This window comes from Ursus maritimus, unplaced genomic scaffold (assembly GCF_017311325.1).
Source record: "Ursus maritimus isolate PB19 unplaced genomic scaffold, ASM1731132v1 scaffold_28, whole genome shotgun sequence".
In the NCBI taxonomy this organism is placed as follows: domain Eukaryota; kingdom Metazoa; phylum Chordata; class Mammalia; order Carnivora; family Ursidae; genus Ursus; species Ursus maritimus.
This window is the reverse complement of record NW_024425341.1, coordinates 35,915,935-35,935,683: the sequence shown is the minus strand read 5'-3', so window position 1 is coordinate 35,935,683 and position 19,749 is coordinate 35,915,935. Positions and strand designations below refer to the sequence as shown.

Sequence of the window (19,749 nt, the reverse complement as noted above, 5' to 3'; positions counted from 1 at the left end):
TCATGTTCCAAAATTAACTTAGAGTTGGCACTCAGGCTTTGTCTCACATGGGGAGATCCATCACTTACTAACCACAGCTTGGTAAAAACTTGTAAAAACTTGTCTAGGAACAAAGTGATAATTTTGACACTAAGGTGAGAAAACATGATTGCAGTGAGATTTTTATCTTCCCTACAACCCTTTATTTTAGATAATGAAATTAAACAAAAAGCACTGAGAGTTGAAAGTCATTTGTGTTCACATCAGAATTTTCTATATTCACACATATCATTTTTCTAATTAATATTCTGAATGACTAAATAAGAGCATATCTGTAAAAACACTTGGCAGAAGACCATTTTTTATTTTTCAGTGAACATCATAGCTTAGTAAATTTAACACTTGACTGTGCTTATTAATTTAAGAAGAATGGTATACATATAAATCAGAAAGGAAGAAAATTGGGAGTTTACTAGTAAAACCAAATACTATTTTCAGTGACCACAGGTAACTACCTCTTTTCATATCCATTGAATGAGATATTGTCATAAAGATCTTTTTATAGTGTCTCAGTGACTTATTTCTGAGAGACACCTTTTCCCAGCATATGTGAATCCTATGGGGCTCGAGGGTGAAAACCTTACACTCTGACTATGGACCAACCTCAATGCAGGAAAAATTGATAGCACCTTTCAAGATAAAAATTCACAACCATACATAGGGAGGAATCGCTTTAATCTTTTTTTTAAAAAAAAAAGCATCAGTCAAAAACCTGTATCATAAAAGTACACAGAAATATATGGACTGAAAAATGTGAAATTCAGACACCAGAGGCAGGGAGGATGTTTCAATCAGAGAGATGTACAACAGGCTTCATCTGAATTCAAATGCCTTCTATTTTAAGATGAATGGTGGGTACATGAATGTTTGTTATATTATTCCCCTTATCCTTTGCCTGAATAAAGACCTTCATCAAAAAGTCTTTTCCATCTATCTTGCATACCTTAAGATATATTCTATAAACAGAATAGATTTTTAAATATATTTCTCAGCTGCAAATATTGAGAGACAATATTAATTTTATACTTAAAACAGCCCAGATTTTCTGAAAATTTACAAAGGGAAAACAGTACAACAGATGGTATCATGTTTGGCCTATATTTCTACATTTTTGCCTAGAGCCCAAAACTTCTATCAATGGTGAATTAGAAAAGAAAATGAATTTAGTTCTTTAGCAGACAAGTATCTATTGTAAACCTACCTTCAAGATCATTTTTTATAGTGTGTCATGCCACAAGATCTTGTTATATACAACTCTTAGAGCCTTCTAAACATGATACTCTTTAAACTATTAAATAATTTGTCATTATGCTTTACGAGAATTTGTAATGGGATCTGGAGGTAGCAGTGAATAGGTATATTTTATCTTATCTTTTTAAAAAATTTTTTAAAAGATTTTACTTACTTATTTGAGAGATGAGCAAGCGAGAGAGAGCATGAGTGGGGGAGGAGCAGAGGGAGAGAGAGGGAGAAGCAGACTCCTCACTGAGCAGGGAGCCCGACTCTAGGACCCTGGGATCATGATCTGAGCTGAAGGCAGATGCTTAACCGACTGAGCTACCCGGGCACCCCTTATCTTACCTTTTTAACATTGGCTTTGGTATAATAGATTGAGAAGAAAGGATTACTGTTTTAAGATGCTCTATGGAATAAATGTATGAAAAGTGATTTTATAATATTTAGGTAATCCTCTCAGTTGCCAAGAACCAAAGATACAGTTTGATACATGAGTTCCCAGTTAACATAATCCTGTGCAAATCGAGTACTGCTTATATTTAATATAAAGATTTTACTCTGTAACTTAATAAATATATTTCTTAAAATTTAACTTATTTAAAAAATGTACATACATACAACTGTTCCTTAATTTTTATACTTAACATTTCTTGGACATCACAGGGGAATAAAAATTTAATGATTTTTCGTTACCATTTGGTAAGAATCAATATTTAATGTTGAGAATTCTTATCTGATTTTTTTCTATTTGTTTTATATAGAGAGTCATTCCAATATGCTAAAGTGGAAAAGCTGGCAGACATCACTATCTTCTTAAGAGTTTTGACAATTGACAGATAATACTGAATTTTTTCTGGATTTTTTTTTTTTTGGTTGTTACAAATAATTTTACATATAGTCTGAAAATTCAGTACAAGCCAAAGAAGTTCATTATTTTAAATCATAAAAATTCAAAGAAAAAGACATTTTGTTTCTAGGTAAATTCCATTAAAGTATATGATTAACAATGAACACATTGAGAAAAATAGTGAAATTTCTAATAACACAAAGAGTAACTTTGAATTTCCTCATGTCATTGTTACTAAGGCTAAGAAACCTATTATTACGTTACTAATACAGAGTAATATATGGAAACAAATATGAGAAAAGGACTTTCAGATCACTACCATCAGACAGTGCTGCTTCTCTGACCTTCATTAGAATCCCTTCTCCTCCATCTTCTGTGACACTGGAGTATTTTCCTTCAATCTCTCTGATTACTCCTCAATTCTGCTTACAGGTGCCTCTTTGCCTGACTTTAAAAATATACCCTTGGGTTCTCTCTCTTGTCCAATCTCCCCTGATTTCACCTGTTTTCTCCTTCATAATAATCCCCAAATCTATGCCTCTATCCCTGATCTTTCTCACGAGTTCCAGACTCACATTTCCAAGTAACTGGTAAACATCTCATAAGAACATCTGCAGAGCACCTCAAACTCAATACTTCTAAAACTCATCATCTTCCAGCCCCCGACTTACTCTTCTTCCCCAGGGCTGTATTTTAATAACTGTGTCACCCAGTTACTCAGGATTAGAATCTTAAACAACTATTCACATTTTTCTTCATACCACTTTAACTCACTATTCATTGATTCTACCTACACACACAGCTTCCTTGAAGCTAGAGTCATTTTACCAAATAAATAAACTTTTCTTTATTTATTTTACTAAATAAATAAACTTTTCATATGGATTTCCCATCTACCAAACTCCCCTATCACATAGTAAATACATTCCCTTTGCGTTCTCTTCCGGCTTTAAGCATCAGGAGCTATGGCCATGTCAGCCAATGGAAGTAAATTCTGTGCATGGTGTTTAAGCATCAATAGCCCTGTGTTTTCCCAGATAAAAGGCAAAGCTGGCAATTTTTCCAAACTCATTAGTAAGAAAAGGGCGTGGCTTACTGTGCCAGACATGGAACAGAGATCCAATGTCAGTCCTGTTACTTATCTCAAAAAGCCCTTGTCCTCAAGATTCTCCTTCCAACAGAATAATGACAATGTTCACAAATCACCAGTTTTGTTGTCACTTATTATGTACTGATGTGATGGTTGTAGGCAAATGCTAAATAATAAACGTTTTGTTAAAAAAAATTGGAATATAATCACAACACAAAGTTTTAAACCACAAACTCCATATGATTCATGTGGTAGTAGATGAAGTCTTTATGAAATGAATTATTTTAAACAGAGATTTAAGTCAAACAAAATGTACATATCTTCAAAACTAAATAGTAAAATAAATGACTGAAGCAGTATAAAAAGATGGTAAGAATATTTCATTCAATAAATATGAAATTGATTATGCATTAAAATTCATTATCTGTGGTCACTTAAGACACTATTTGGTTTTACTACTAAACTCCTAATTTCCTTCCTTTCTGATGTATATGTTAGATCATTCTGTTTAAATATAAGCACAGCCAAGTGTTAAATGTATGAAGCCATAATGTTCAGTAAAAATACAAAAACAAGAGATGGAATCATATGCAGGGAAAAGTCCTACTCATTGAATTATTATGATAATTAAATCATATATAATTTCATTTGAATAGCATGATATAAGGGATAAAATTTGAAATATCAATCTTCTGGATCATCTAAGACCTATGGCATCATTTGTCTTTACAGCATTTAATCAATAACCATTTGTTGAGAGTCTACTTGGTACTCTGTCCACAGCGCGGTGGGAGACAGTTGTCAGAAGGTAATTACCACAGCCACGTGATTGAAATTGTAAAGAGAACTATGAAAGAAAAATGCAGGAGGCTGAGGGCAGAGTCTGCAATTTTGAAAACCAAGAATCAGTGACAGAAAGACTTCTAGATTTGGAACTTAGTGAAATCATTGGGAAGATGAATTCCTTGGGGGAGGAATCAGAAGAGGTGTAGCATTACCCTTAGAACGAGAGATCCTTCTGTGAGCAGCTGAGAAGGAAGAATAAAGAGAATATGGGCATGATCCCTCTGAAAACAGATATATCAGCACCACCATGAACATCTACTCTCTAAATACAAGTCTATTTGTGTGATGGCCTTTGTCTTTTGGAGAAAACACCATGAGAATGATAGCTGCTGTGCTACTATATAGAAATTCTCCATGGATTATAGAGATAGTGTTGTGTTGGCTCCTATTTAAATATTGAAGGAATATAATTTCTTAAATGACCTATGAAAGATGAATGTGACTTTGGAGAAAAACTTATTTAAGCTTTGAGTAAGGAGTTTCCAGATAAACATCCAAGAAAAAGTCTAACAGAGGGATATTGAAACAAAATTTCTCAATGAATAAAGACCTTACTGATTGCAACTATGAATTTGAGTACTTTGACATGTGTTCAGGTGTTTGCTTTGAGACATATGAGTTAAAAGTGAAAGAAAATGTTTAAGGTTTTCTTTCTCACTTTTAACTACATTTCAAAGAAATATATAATTTCAACATAAAAGATATATTTCTCTCATAGACCAACACAAATGTGTGTGTGTGTGTGTTTGTGTGTGTGAATTAAATCTTGTGGTTGGGTTTATATCTGCTCATTTTTATTATGTTACTGAAATACCAGTCATTTAAAATAAAATATTTTCTGCTTTAATAGTATGGTAACAAATTATTCAGAATAGGATTGATAACAATTTTTTCTTCTGCTCCTTATACTTAATTATATTTTTGAAATAGGCAACAAACTATTTTAAGGATATCAGTGTTTTTGTAAACAAAAATATCTGCATGCAATGTGGGAAATGTGGCTTTTAGTGCATTACACATTTTAATTTTTCTGGATATGCTCATGAACTCATTTTTTTAAAAAGGCAGCTGAGCACTCTAATGGTATTTCTTTTCTGGGGATCAGTATTACTCTACAAAATGCTGTTGAAATGGCAAAGTCAATGTCTGTATAGATACTTTTTATTAATTTTTCAGATTATTCCTTCCTCATGTTTGGCTAAACTATGGACAGTAATAGAGTAAAAAAGAGTCATAAAAGACGAGTCGCCTTTAATTCAATAAATATTAAACAATAATTGAACAATTAAACCATTCTTCCTGATGTAAGAGTTGAACCTAAGATCTAGAAAATCTGGGCATGAATGGGGAATGGAAATATGTCAAGTAAAGTGGAATCAAAATAGCTGTTGGAGTCCTCTAAGCTGTGCTGTCCTTGAGTATATGCCGTTTCAAAGAGCCATCCTGCAGTGGAAAACAGAAATTTGCTACATAGGAATATCAAAGTGCTATGGCACAGCATATTTTATAGAAGCTGAGTATTTAACCTTAATTGATTGCTTAAGTTAACTTGGAATACTGATTACAAGTATAGGATTTTACAAAATGTGATCACCTTTGAAATAATAGTAACATAAGAGCATATAAGCAATTAATGGAATTGTAACTGTGGAATCTTACAGGTTTATTGTATTGATGTACTCTCTGAAGTGTCACCATCTATCTTTGGATATTTATCATTGGGGAGAACTCCTTACAGCATTCATCCAAAGTACAGCTAAATCTTATCAAATTATTCCACTTTCCATACTCCTTAACAATTCATCTGTTTCAGAAATTCCTTAGGTCTTCTCTACTCTAATCCTCCAGTAATGAGATTTTGTGAATTGTGGTAACTATGTTTTCTCTACTCACCATCATTAAAGATACCTTGTCATAGTCATGTGGCTCAACCCTTAGAAAAAGGTATCGCTCTTCCCATCCAACACACACACGCACACACACACACACACAAGTCTTCTGCTGCTTCTAGATCAGATGGAGTACCCTAGCCTCGTCTACGTAAAGAGTACAACAGAACCTAATAATGCGTGGTATGGTGATAATTAGTAAGAAAAAAAGCAATCAACTCTGAGGTGGTTAGTTGAAAGATGCCTTCCTTATATGGGGCAGAAATAGTTTTCACTCCTACTTCATATCTTTAAGCAAGAAACTTATCTTTTGCTCAGGCTTTTGGCATACCACAGGACACACTTCATTTCTAAACTTAGAACAACACTGACATCTCCATCCCTGTCAAGGGAGCACAGTCATTCACTCGGCCAGATAGAGTCTGAGCACCTGTAAGAGGAAAGCTCTGTTCTGAGTGGTTGGGACTTATCAGTGAACACTGACTGGTAAAACACCGGTAAAAATTCCTGCCCCCAAAGAGCTTACATTCCCTTGGGAAGAAACAAATAATAGCAGATAAAGAGAATAAGAAACTATATAGTAGGTGAGACAGTAAAAATGCTTTTAACATAGAGCAAAGTAAGGAGGATCTAGAGAATGTGCTGAGGACAGAGCAGGGCAGCCATATGCATATGGCTATCTGGGGGAGATGTGTTCTAGGCAGGAGGAACTGCCCCTGCAAATGCCTAAGGCAGCCTTGGCATCCTTGTTTGAGGTATAGCGAGGAAGCCAGCAGAGGAGGGGAGATTACTGGAGATGAGCTCAGAGAGGCACTTTATAAAAGGATCACTCACTGGCTGCTTGCAGTAGAGTGGTAGAATTCTGAAAGTCCGATGCATGAAAAACTGAAGGGTTTCTTTTTGTTGATGGTTGATTATTATTTTTGTTTATTATTATTTATATGCCATATACCCAGTGGTCATATATTCCAAAGCCACCGGACCACTTGAACCCATAAGCACTACTGTTTAATGAAATATTTATATTCAAGTCTGTAAACCTAACACTATGACTCTGAGTGCTTCCTGGAGATGATTCCAATTGCTGAATGTCTACACGGACCATGGCGATATTTAAAAAAAAAAAAAAAGCTTTTATATATATGGATTATTTCACTGAACCATATAAAATGGGTATTGATAAATGTATTTACTAAAAAAAAAAAACACCAAAGTGTAGCACAAGCAAAATTATTCTGATTTACTGGCAATTTGTGAATTATTGTTTAGGGCCTGGGAGTTTCTGCACCATTGTTCTTACTCATTGTGTGAACAGTTGCATGTTTTGATGTCAGCAACACTATGAACAATAGTCTCTACACAACCCAAGATACGTCAAATATAGAAGTCTTTATTCTGGTCACCAGCCTTTACGTTAATAGTCTATAGCAGTTTCCATTTATTACTTTCAGTCACATCAGTGGGCCAACCAATTTGTATAAGCAACTGCTTAAAGATAACTCCTATAATAAGAGTAAAATAAGAGAGCTACCATTTTGGCATCATTTTTAAACACCTAACCCTGATCTTTACCATCCAGTTGTATAGATCTAACTGGAGGGAAGGCAGATGTTTTAAGGACTTGAAATAGCTACACTAACTTGTCTCTGTGATATATTATACAATAGGGAGCAATTCTATACCAAATGGATTTCTCTCTACTAGACTGTTGTGCCTTTATGTCTTGATTATGGTACTTCGAAGGAGTTAATACACTGTTTCAAATTCCTAGGACTGAGAATAACTGTTAAAATAGAATTGTGGTGTTGGTACAAAGCAAGTGACATTAAAGACAAACGGTATTATCATACCTTGGGAATATTTTACAAAGGCATTAGTTTCTGAAGTCTCCTGAATATGAAGTTAATGAAGAAAAGAAACATTACCAAAAATCTCTAAATGTTATAATGTACAATTAAAAACCAAAATTTGATATGAGGTTTAGGTGTGTGTTTTCCTACCCAGAAATCAGAATTTGAAAGGCAATAAGCATATTTTGTCCTGTCCCGCCTTCATCACATACATGAATTTCCTGTCTCATTTCTGAAGCTAATCATGACATGACAACATAATCGGATGCTTCTTTTTATAAGTCATGTTTCCTGAAGGGGCTTAGCACACACTCAATATCTTATGTCATAAGAGAAGCCACTGAAGTCCAGAGAAGTGACCTAAACTTGACAATATCTTAAAGTTTTCTAGTGGAAAATCAGGCTCCCTAAACAATGAGCTTCTGGTTTTCCGTGTAGTTCAATGAGGAAACCCTCCCAAAAGTGGAGAAATGGAAACCCTCTTCAGGATCCAGCCCTGGGTGTTAACCTCTATTGCCTGTAAGTGCACGTAGCAGATAAATTTTTGTAGGCTGATCATGTAGAGTTAAAGCTTTGCAGAGTTCAGGTCATACTCAACAATGAGTAGACCTTGAGATTTGGATGCTTCAAATATATATATTTTTTTAATTTTGAGGACTGATTGATATTATTTCTTTTTGGAGAATAAGCTACCTGGAACCAGGATCCTAGAACAAAACAATAAACTTTGTGGAATAGTCTCTTTATCAGAAATCAACTGCCTAGGTTTTTGGAAAGCATGATTAAAAATCCATCTAAAGTAAACAGAAAAATTATACTATACTATATAATTACACTGTACTGAGGGGAAATTTTTAATTTGATTTACAGTAATCTTTAAATCTTACAGAGATAGATGTTAAAATGTGAGTCATGATTTTTGATAGCATAAAAAAATTAACAATCACGGGCTGGAAGGAGAAGAGCTTCTGTGGCATATCTTCTATTTGATATTCTCGGAACATCCTCTCTCCAAGAAACTGTAAGTGAGGAGTCCGGCTGATTTTACTCCTACCAACCACTGGTCTAAATCATATGCACACCATTAAAATTCCTGGATGTCTTCATTTGTTTTACAGCAAGCTGCCTTAATTTTATGGTTGCTTTAAAACATAACATTTTTAAAAATCTGGGACTTAAAAAATTTTTTTTGTTTTTTGCTTTACATTTAATCAGTGTATTATCAGATAATACATTGATATTTACTTTAGATCTGTTTTCTAACATTCAGAGTTAATTTTTTTCTTTTAATCAGCCTGACTGGGTAGGAGATCAGAATAAATGAGATGAACAAACAAAAGATTTTTGCTCCAAATGAGATATGAGAAATGAGAAGCCATTGCCTTCTTTATATATAATTAGAAGGAAAGGTCTTGAAAGAATGAATATGATTGTTCTTAGTCCCAAATGGTATTGATGGTGTGTTCTACAGTGATGTTTGTTGAATGGTAAGAAGGTCAAAATGAGACCTTTAGCTCTTGTGATCTGAGTTACTGGATGCTCTAGCCCCTGCTTGATAGTCAAATCTGGGTTTTTTTTAACTTGTTGCTACTTCCAAGCTCTATGACAGTTTTTGTTATCCTGTCTCTTTGCTAATTGTCTGCCACTAAAAATGTGGCTAGCATAATTCAGGATCTGATGTTTATACCAAATTTCAAGCTGTATATTTTATAACTAAGAAACTGTCTTACATGTCAGATTCCTCACATCTGTGATATTTCTGGTGCCTATTATTTTCTTGTGACTTTCCCTTTAAATACTTTAAGGGAGCATAATTCTGATATAGTCCAAGGATAGTGGAATCTACAGTCTCATTCCAGGTGGCAGTGACTTTTCCCCATGTTAAGACAAAGATACAGGTGATACTAATCAAATCTTTCCCACAAACTAGACATGAATGCTAAGACTGTCAATCACAAAGGGAAAGGAGCTTGATCACTTAGAAGACCAAGGAAGTGCTCTAGCCATGGCGACTGACTAGGTCTGTTTCCAAATTACTGCTTGGAACAGAAGCCTCCCCCCACCACCCCAATTCTCACCCCTACACCCCATTGACCTGCACTGGTATACAATTTCCTTGTATTGTGCCCACTAGAATTTAAGGGTTGTAGGTTGCAGACATTGGCCAACTTCACACAGCTGGTAAAACTACAAAGCTACATGACTCTAATGTGTAATATGTCAATGTATCTTAATAGATTGTGTAATTATATATGAAGATACATTTCTCAAGGGTAAGTTTTTTAAAAGATAGGTGAATAGTTTTAGGAAACTCAGATCCAATGGTGCTATGATTTTAAAACAATTGGAAATCATGATAGAATTCAACTTTCTTAAGTTACATATATGTCTTATGGACAATGCTGACTAAATATTTTTGCCTTCTAAGAGGATACAGGTTATACTGTTGAAAGTACAGAAGGGGCGCCTGGCTGGCTCAGTTGGTTAAGTGTGCAACTCTTGATTTTGGCTCAGGTCATGATCTTGGGGTTGTGAGATTGAGTCCCACATTAGGCTCTGCACTGGGTGTGGAGCCTGCTTAAGATTCTACCTTCCCTCCCCCCCACCCATGCTGTCTCTCTGTCTCTCTCTTTCTCTCTCTAAAGGAATAAAAGTGAAGAATGCACAAGACATTAATTTTTCTTAATTCTGCTAAATGAAATTGTTATTCTTTTTACCTTATCTGAGAAGAGCATTTTTATAAATAATCTTTAAAAACAGACTTGAGTCTGTCAAATTCCAAATCAGTACTCCAATTAAAATTTGTCAGATTAAATTTTTAGAAATCATATTTTACCTTGAACTCCTCGATGAATTAGAATAAATTAAACACAGGAAATTTAAGATTTTCTTACTACAGACTATATCCTGTTGAATCCTTATGTACTTTATAATTCTCTTGATAATTTGTGTGTGTTCATACCATAACCTATCTTTTAAAAGAGACTTCCAGACAATTCTCTATCATTATTAAATAACTTAGAGAAATGAAAAATATTAGCGGTGTTATAATGGCTTTAGTTCTGTATCCACACCCCCAAAACTTTTTTTTTTTTTTTTTAACTTATGGGTCAGTGTCCTACAAAAGCATAGTGGATACAGAATTAAGGTTCATTCATTAGGTCTAATTAGGATCAAATATTTATTATGCACCAGTAGCTGCACTAAGTGTACTTCCTAGGATGGAAATTGTTTGTGGCTAATGTGCTGTAGCAACCCATAAAATACTCATGGCTGTGTTAACTGGTTCTGAGATCAGAAGCCCCCTTGTGGAATGCCTTTCATCTCAGTAGCTGCTTTATATATGTGGCTGAGGTTTCTCCCGGTATTTTTAAATGTAGCATATTAATGCTAACTTAAAGATCAAATATTATGAGTAAGAGACATGCAATGTTTTCATGTCTGATAAATAGCCATTAATTACCTCAAAAGGGATACGGATTATTCAGAATATATATTTTGTCATGACTATATAAGTCAGAATTCATGCAGTTTGGAAAGACAAATATAAAATGGGACCAGTAGCTGGGTTTAATTAACTTGTCACTTCATTCAATCTTTTCTTTAAGGCAATTTTCCACTCATTATATCTGAATTCTTTCTGAAAACAAAGTGTGCTCAGCATATCATTGCCTTCTATTGGCATGATTTTGAGAGAAGTTATTTTCAGTTTATTAAAAAAGGGTGATGGAGCTGAACATAGTCTTTTAAAAGTCTTGCAGTAGATGGATATATTAAATTCTAACCATTATGATATTTGTTGCTTAAATTCATATTTAACAAATAGGTACTGACTCTAGAAAAAACCCTTCTCCGGAGTATCTTGGACTTGTTCCAATAGTTTCTGTGCCTAAGCTTCTCCTGGGGAATGTCAGGCATCTTTCCTTGGTTTCCTGTCTTTCTGTAGTCCCTCTGCTCTTAGACCTCCCATCTGCTTACATGCGTGCATACGTGCGGACACACATTCTCTGTTTCTGTTGTGGTCACTATGTTTCTACAGCATTCAGAACACCTCAGCTAACTTCTGAGGACAGCTGGGCAGCTGCCTCTCCTGCCCTTCACAGCCCTCCATCTATCTTCCTCAAGCTTGAGCAGAGATGGACTTTGCCTAAGAATGCCTATTTCTTGCTCCTTTGCCCCCCAGTTTAGCGGAATGTCAAAGATGATCACTGGGTTTCTGTTCATCTCACTTTTTCCCGGACTTGCCTCATTTCCGGTTGTCCTTGGTCTTCCCCATCCCTGAGTCTCAGTACAACTTCCGACATCCAGACTGACTGCGCCACCGACATTCTTTTCATAGAATTCATTTTACCCCTGACCTGTACCTCAATTTTAACTGAAAAGCTCATGGATTTCTCTTTTCCAAATGCATCTAGTACTTAGAGCTAATAGCATTCCTTAGTAATTAAGTGCCCATGTTATAGAACAATTCATTTGTGATTTGTTTGCATCCTTGTTTAAATCTTCTATCATGAACTTTCCATGGGGTATGTTTTATCTCCCCCAAACAAGGCTATAAACTTTTTGAGACAGAAACTGTGTTGTAAATTGTCTGCATCCCTTAAAATGCGATACGTATAATGGGAATTTGATTGCTATTTGTTCATACGATTTGAATTTCAACACCCACATAAGGTCAAGGAGAAGAGAAAGCAACTATATCAAAAGAAGAGAGGAAAGAACAAGTGCTCCTAAGGAGCTTATAGTTTGTCCCCAAGTTTCAAGAGCCAAAAAGCAAAGAGCCACATTTTCTCATTCCATTTCCCCATCACTCTCTAGCACTACTCACCGAGAGGAAGCACTTAATTCTCAAATGAGCAACACCGTAGGAAATGTAGCTGACAGTGGTGCTTGTTTGTTACTCCAAAATTAGTTCATTTATTTTTCCATATGCAAAGAGTGTGCCAAATTTATCAATGAACTTCAGTGAAAACCAAATCTGGGGACCCCACAGCAGCCACTGATCGACTCCTAGAGCTTTCCATTGTGCTGTATGACTAGAATAGAACATGCTGATTATCTTAACTATTATGACAGGTGATACAATGTTACTGAATTGTGAGATTCTTTTTAAATATGTGATTTGAGGGGTACAGATTCTGAATGCATGTGTGCTCTAAGTTCTTGGTATTTTCCAATGGGGAAGAGAAAGTATGGCTAGAGTTATGAGCAAATTTAAACTTTTTTTTTTTTTAAAGATTTTATTTATTTATTTGACAGAGATAGAGACAGCCAGCAAGAGAGGGAACACAAGCAGGGGGAGTGGGAGAGGAAGAAGCAGGCTCATAGCAGAGGAGCCTGATGTGGGGCTCGATCCCATAACGCTGGGATCATGCCCTGAGCCGAAGGCAGACGCTTAACCGCTGTGCCACCCAGGCGCCCCTAGAGTTATGAGCAAATTTAAACCCACAATTCAATGGTGACTAAATTAAGCAGAATTTTATATTTGATAATATAGTTGACACTTAAAATGATGCTTTATATCATCCTTTTCATTTACAATGGGAAAGAGCGTGCTCAGTCATATGTGAGTGGCAGAGCAGGGATTCTAACCTGAGTCCCTGTCACCCTCAGCATCCAGGATCAGTCCACTACAACATAGAGTCTTTCCACAATATGTTTGATGGATCAAAAGGAGGTATTCGCGTGTATCCATCTAAGTGGTCACATATAAACAGTTTACTGTTTCCCCAATGAATACACCTAGCAACCAGCCTAACCAGTGTTTATAGACGAAAAATGAAGCCATAGCACTCAGGTGGGGCAGCAGGTGAGCAACAATCTCCAAGGAATAACTTCCAATTTTCTGTGCATAAGGAGCTTAATGGGTATACACTTGGTAGGCGTGGTAGGCATGCACGTGGTGTTGTTGTTGTTGCTGTTTTGCATTAAAGGCTTTGGTCTCCATTTCTGTATTTGTTTTGTGTACTTGGGCAACTGAAAGTCTCCCATTAGATCCAGAAACTCTAAGCAAACTAGTCTAGTCTGGCCCATTCTGCTTTTGCCTCTGCCACAGCTCCAAAATTACTTCCTCATACATTACTGCATTCACGGGACTAATTTATCTTTAGGGTTTCCTCCCTTCATAAAATTCCACTGGCCCAAAATTCCATATACTCGAGGGTTATACAGGGTCTCTGTAATTTTGACCCAGAATGACCAGGAATCAGAGGTCCATGAGATTAAGTAATTGTATATAATTAGCTCTGATAGCCAATCTCCTCCAGTTTTCAGGAGAAAAGTGTCCTTTTTTCTTTCTTTCTTGTTGTTGTTCAATGTAACAGGAGGACTTTACATCCTTCTCCCTCAAGGCTGACTCTCAGTGGGAGATCAAGAAAGCAAGAAGCTCAAAGCAATTAAATCTTCTCTGACAGTGTCTACTGCTCCCAGAGGGAGCTCAGAGGGGGGCAATTCCTGGAAACTGTTTGCTCTTGGCAACATAAGACCTTCTTTGCCCCTGGCTGTGGCTCCCAGCAGTCCCAGAACTCAATGGCTTTTGCAGTAGCAACTGCCACTGACTGTCCCAGTGCTTCACTCCTCAGATGCCCGGGAGCCCCTTCTGTATCACAGGAAGGCTGGGCTGTTCGATGTCTTGCCGTGGCACCACATCCAGAGTTTGAGTAATGGCAGTGCAGTCACTGCTTCCTGCTGGTGGCTATGGAATTCTGTGGCTTTATCAAGAGTTTAAAAGAGTCTTGATCAGTGTTCCCTAAATGTACATTAAAACCAACCAAACAAACAAATGAACAAAAAAAAACCAAACCATAACTGCAGCAAGCAGAGTCGTATTTCTAAACACACTTTTGGCTACTGTCTGCCACCTTCTGACAAAAAGATCATCTTAGTTTGGGGTTCCCTCACATTTTTGCTCAGGCTCTCTTCCAAAAATAATGTAGATGGAACCCCTGATTTCTTTAGGTGGGAAGATGTTTCTTCTTGCGGTAGGGCACAGGAACTCATCGATAAATTAGGCTCCAGAAACAGCCCAGGGAAATCTTAGAGCTGCCAAAGGTAAAATGTAAACCAGCTCTAATAATAAGTCAGGTTTGGCCATTATTTTCCTGTACATTATTTGGATTTTTTTAAAAAAAACAAAAACAACAACAACAAAAACTAATGAATTAGCTAACAAAATCTAATTAGACTGGAAAATTACTTTGAAGTAGTTAAATCAATTCTATGACCAAATGTCACTAATGTCAAAACTACAGATACAAAATCCATAATAAATCTTCTCTCACCATAAATTCTTCCCTCCTGAAGCTCCCCCGAGAGCTGGGATTGGCTAGAGAGGGTGCTTTTGCTGCACTGTGCAGGGAGATCGTGCAATCCGTAAAGGCACTCTGGCCCACATCGCACCTCACTTCAAATCCCAGAAGCAGATATACATACGGAAGGGAAAGATGGATGGATGCTAAACTGAAAATATTTTCAAGAACAAACGGCATAAGTTAAAGCCAACACGATTAAAAAGAACTTCAGCCAAAAGACTACGCGTGCTCGGGTAGCATATGTGAATGCACGAGGCTCCTGAAAACAGAGCCAGTGACTCCTGTAACCCTGCTTCACACACACTGGGGCCCTGAGCCACAGTGTGCTTCATGAGAGCCAGGTCCTCGCTGATGAGGCCAAGGTCACAGGCCCGGGTGTTGTATGGTTAAATGCAAATTTCCTAGCTCCACAGTGTCACAGAGAACAGCCCTGTCTACCTCAGTGGAGTACCCCAAAACTCACAGTACGTGCCTCAGGTAAAAGCGAGCTTTGTTACCAGCTCTTACCACAGTTTAGACCAATCTGGGGAGAAGCGGAAGGACCTTGGTCCAGGAGGCAGCAAACGCCACGTCCTTCCCCCCTGCAGGCACAGAGCAGAGCATGCTGAGAGGTGGCAAGGAAAAGCCCGCTGCCTTGATCACCTGTGGGTCTGACACACCTGTCTGGAGCCACCGTGAGAACCAGGAAGGGACCAGCGAGGGCACAGTCCTGGAATTTGAACTTCCAGCTGTCCTTGAGAGAGGAGAGAGTGCTTTCTTTTCTGTGGGCCTCTGACCAAGAGAAGTCAGGCACCCCTGAACATATCCCATGAACTAGTACCCTCTAGTCCTTTCCAGTCAGATTACTGGAAGCTTGTTTGAGCTCACATTCAAACATTTGCAACTAAATTCAAATTTCTGCATCACAAAAAAGATGCTCTCTTGCTTACAGAGCATTTACAGGCTGCACTGGTTCAAAGGACAGTCTGGTTGGGGCAAGAAAGTCTCCTCACAAGGTGGTGCTTTCTTACAGGGCCTAACTCCACACAGGAATATTTTCCTGGGCCTTCCTAACCGTTCATCAACCCAGGATGAATTTAGCTTGTTGTAGCCTGTCCAGCCTATAGCCACAATCTGCATTCCCACCTAAGCAACTAATCAGATAAAAGAGACCCCACGGATCCCCAGAAATCCATCACGCTTCTGAAAAACAACCCTGAAGACATGCCTTGGGGTGACAGTAGTGGAGGACTTTTCAGGAACAACTAAATGGCTTTGAATTAGGTCACTAGGGAATCATCTTTCTATAACTTTTCAGGCCACTTAAGTGTAGAGAAAACATTCTCTTGTATAAATCTTACCTAAGGGCAACCCTGACGAAAAGCCTCTTGCTGTTTCTCCCCCTGTGTTTCTGTCATTTTGTTATTCCTTCTATGATTTCTGCCTTAGTTGTCTTTTCCATGGTTTATAATGTAGAAAGACATAGTTGAGGCTTTGCTGATAAGAGAAGAGAAAAAGGTATGACAAGGAAGACATATTTATGACAGCTGGGCCTGCCCCCACTTTTCAGGGAGAGCCAAAATGGCAGAGGGAGAGTCATGGCCAGGAGATAGTGACCATAGACAACAATGAAACAGGCTTTCATCATAGGAGCTCACCAGATAGCCCAAGTTCTGTGTTGGGGTTAGAATGGAGGGGTCGGGGGAGAGAGTATATGCTTAAAAATGAAACATACCAGCTAAAAGAGAACCAAAAAGAGAAATGCCAGTTTGCTATTTATCTGTTGCTACTTTGTTTTTTTACCCATGGAATTATTTAAATTTAAATTCTCCCAAGTATTAAGATAGCATTCTACTGGGGCATGTGGGTAGCTCAGTTGGTTTAGCGCCCAACTCTTGAATTTGGCTCAGGTCATGATCTCAGGGTCGTGAGATCGAGCCCCGTATCGGGCTCCATGCTCAGTGCAAAGCCTGCTGGAGATTCTCTCTCTCCCTCTTCTTCTGTCCCTCCCCCGGCTCATGCGTGCTCTCTCTCTCAAAATAAATAAAGAGTCTTTTTAAAAAGATAGTATTCTACTAAATATAATACAGTACACTAGAAATTAGAGTAACACACTAATTGAGTAATACAGAAAACCAGATCTAATACCCACCAGGTACTCTTGGGGACCCTGGAAAAGCTGCACGGAAGTAGTATGTTTCCAAATCATACAGGATTGCAATAATTTAGACAGTGGGGTATACTGTCCTGAAACCACCGGCACTCCCATAATCATAGTGGAGCTGTATCATTGTAATAGCATCCAGCCAGGTGAACTTTTAGGAAGCAAAAGTGGGAGACAGAATAATTTTTAAAAAATTTGGAAAAAGAAAAAGAAGGTAGAAAGGAGGAAGACAGAGAGAGGAAGAATTAGAAGGAGGAGGAGAAATACCAGGAATCTTAAGTTTGCCTTGTCCAACCATTCATCTAACATAGAGTTTGTGGGAGGAAGACAGGGGCTGCAAGAGTAGACTATGGAAGCAAGAAACAGTTCTAAACGCCTGGGTGTGTATACTGAAAGGAGGCAATAAATCATTGCACATTGCACTTTTTAGCTCTCTGTCTTCATCCTCAGGAGTAAAAGACAATGTGGAATAAAAAATTACAAGACTTATAGCCTGGTTTGACACTGCTTGGCTGAGGGATTATTGGTCCTATTCTCCACCATCCTATGGAGCACTCAGGGAGCAGGTTGGACAGCCTTTGTAAAATCAACAGCAATATCAGGGATTAGTGGGTATGCAAGAGACCGCGAGCTCAAAATACTTTGGGTTTTTGTGCTGTGCTGAAATTTAGTGAGGTCAAATAACTTATCAACTGTAAATCTCCTGTATAAGCAGCACCTTGTCAAACTAGCCTGCCTCACATTAGGATGCTACAAAAACGACATAATAAATGGAAATTATTGTAAAAATATGGTAACTTAAAAAAAAACGTGAATCTAATAAAGAGTAACAATGCAAAACCTCAATCTTACCCACCAATCTGATCTTGAGATCTATGGTTCAGATCTAGGGTGCTTTCAGAGATGGGTGTAAATGAGATCCCTCTTCAGGAAACTGGACCTGGGACTGCCCATGCCCAGAGGGCTCACAGCCACTGGTGGCCAGGCTCACTGCGCCTCCCGAGAGTTAAGGAGGATGCTGACATGTGCTGAGGGCTGTGAAGCTGTGGAGTGGTGTCGGGCAGTGCACATAAGTAGGTGCTTCATGTATACATGTTCTCAGTTTGTACCGCCACATCGAACAGGACAGGACAATGATTAGGACACACTGAGAATCTACTTGATATCAGATTAATGAATGATTTTAGCAAGTATTCCCCTTTCCTGACCTCCCTATATTTTCTTTCCTTTTTTACTGTAACAGATGTATCTTTATTTTTTTCAACTTTTAAACTGCTGCTTAAAGTTTACTGTTACCATAATAATGGCTAACAATTCTGGAGTATTTACGGTGTCAATGGCACTGTGGTGAACAGTTTAGGTGGATTATCTTATTCTGCCTCAAAGTAAACTGCTCTGGAACATAAACTCCATGAGGGCGTGGACTTTGTTCTGGACTCTTCTGGATTCCTGTTGTCTGGGAGGTAGGAGGTCCTCAATAAATATTTGCTGAAGGAATGAATAAACGGATGAGTGAGTGAAAGAGCAACCGATAAAATAGATACTCTTATTCCCCCTTCGCCGTATGCAAAGTTAAATGGCCAGTCAACGGTGCGAACAAGATGCAAAGCCGAGTAGAGTCTGTCCCCACAGACAGGGCTCCTGATGTGTACAGGTGCTGCCTTCACAAAGGTGAGTGGGTTTTGTTTTGTTTTGATTTGATTCACTACTTGCTTTAGGAACTGAACAACCCTAAAGTGCCAACTGACAAGTTTGAAAGATAAGATTCACAAGGGTTGTTTGAACTCCACACCCAAATTCTTGGAGCAAGGGCTGGCCCCTGACAACCAGAAATTATAATCACCAAGAATGAGAAGAGAAAAAGAAGCCAGTAGGGCAAAGTTAAATCAGAAATAATGCAAGAGAGTTGCGATACCAATTTCAGAGAAAGGCAAGTAGGGGAATGGGGAAGGGCCTCCAAGCTTGGAGAGATCAGAGGCTGCGTGGAACTCCTGAGGCATCGGAGATAAGACAAGCCAACAACAACCAGGATTGAGTGGAGGTCCAGGTATGGTGGGAGGTGATGCGCATCTTCATATAATCACCACTGAGACCAAGGATTCAAGGATGCTGGTCGAAGCTGGCTAGTGTATGACTTGTGGCTGAGTTAGTCCAACCTAATGGACCAGAAATAAAGCAGGTAACAATAACAAAAGTACATTTTGAGTTTACTCTGTGTAGATGCTAGTGCAGTGTCCAGTCAGGGCCACAACACCAGGGTGCATAATGAAAGGTAAGGAGGAAGGTAAGTCTCAGGCTTAACATCTGGTTCTAAAGCAGTGATAGGACTGGAGAAGCAAAAGGTATTTTCCATGCATTTCTCTCTGTTACTCTTTCTGCCTTTTTCCTTCTTGACTCCTGTTGTTCTCTCCTACATAATGTTAAAATTTCCAAACGATAGTCTCTTTAATGTGTTTATGTCAGTCATAGTCAGCATTCTTATATTCACAGACATTGTCA

General features: G+C 37.9%; 1 protein-coding gene and 1 long non-coding RNA gene across 3 annotated transcripts in view; one reads left to right on the top strand and one right to left on the bottom strand.

The window, feature by feature from the left end:
- SORBS2 (sorbin and SH3 domain containing 2) overlaps window positions 1–19,749 on the top strand; it is a 175,917-nt gene that overhangs the window by 10,766 nt on the left and 145,402 nt on the right. The gene's annotated exons all lie outside the window — the stretch shown is intronic.
- The window catches only part of LOC121105654, a 242,725-nt gene that overhangs the window by 195,194 nt on the left and 27,782 nt on the right, over window positions 1–19,749 (bottom strand). The gene's annotated exons all lie outside the window — the stretch shown is intronic.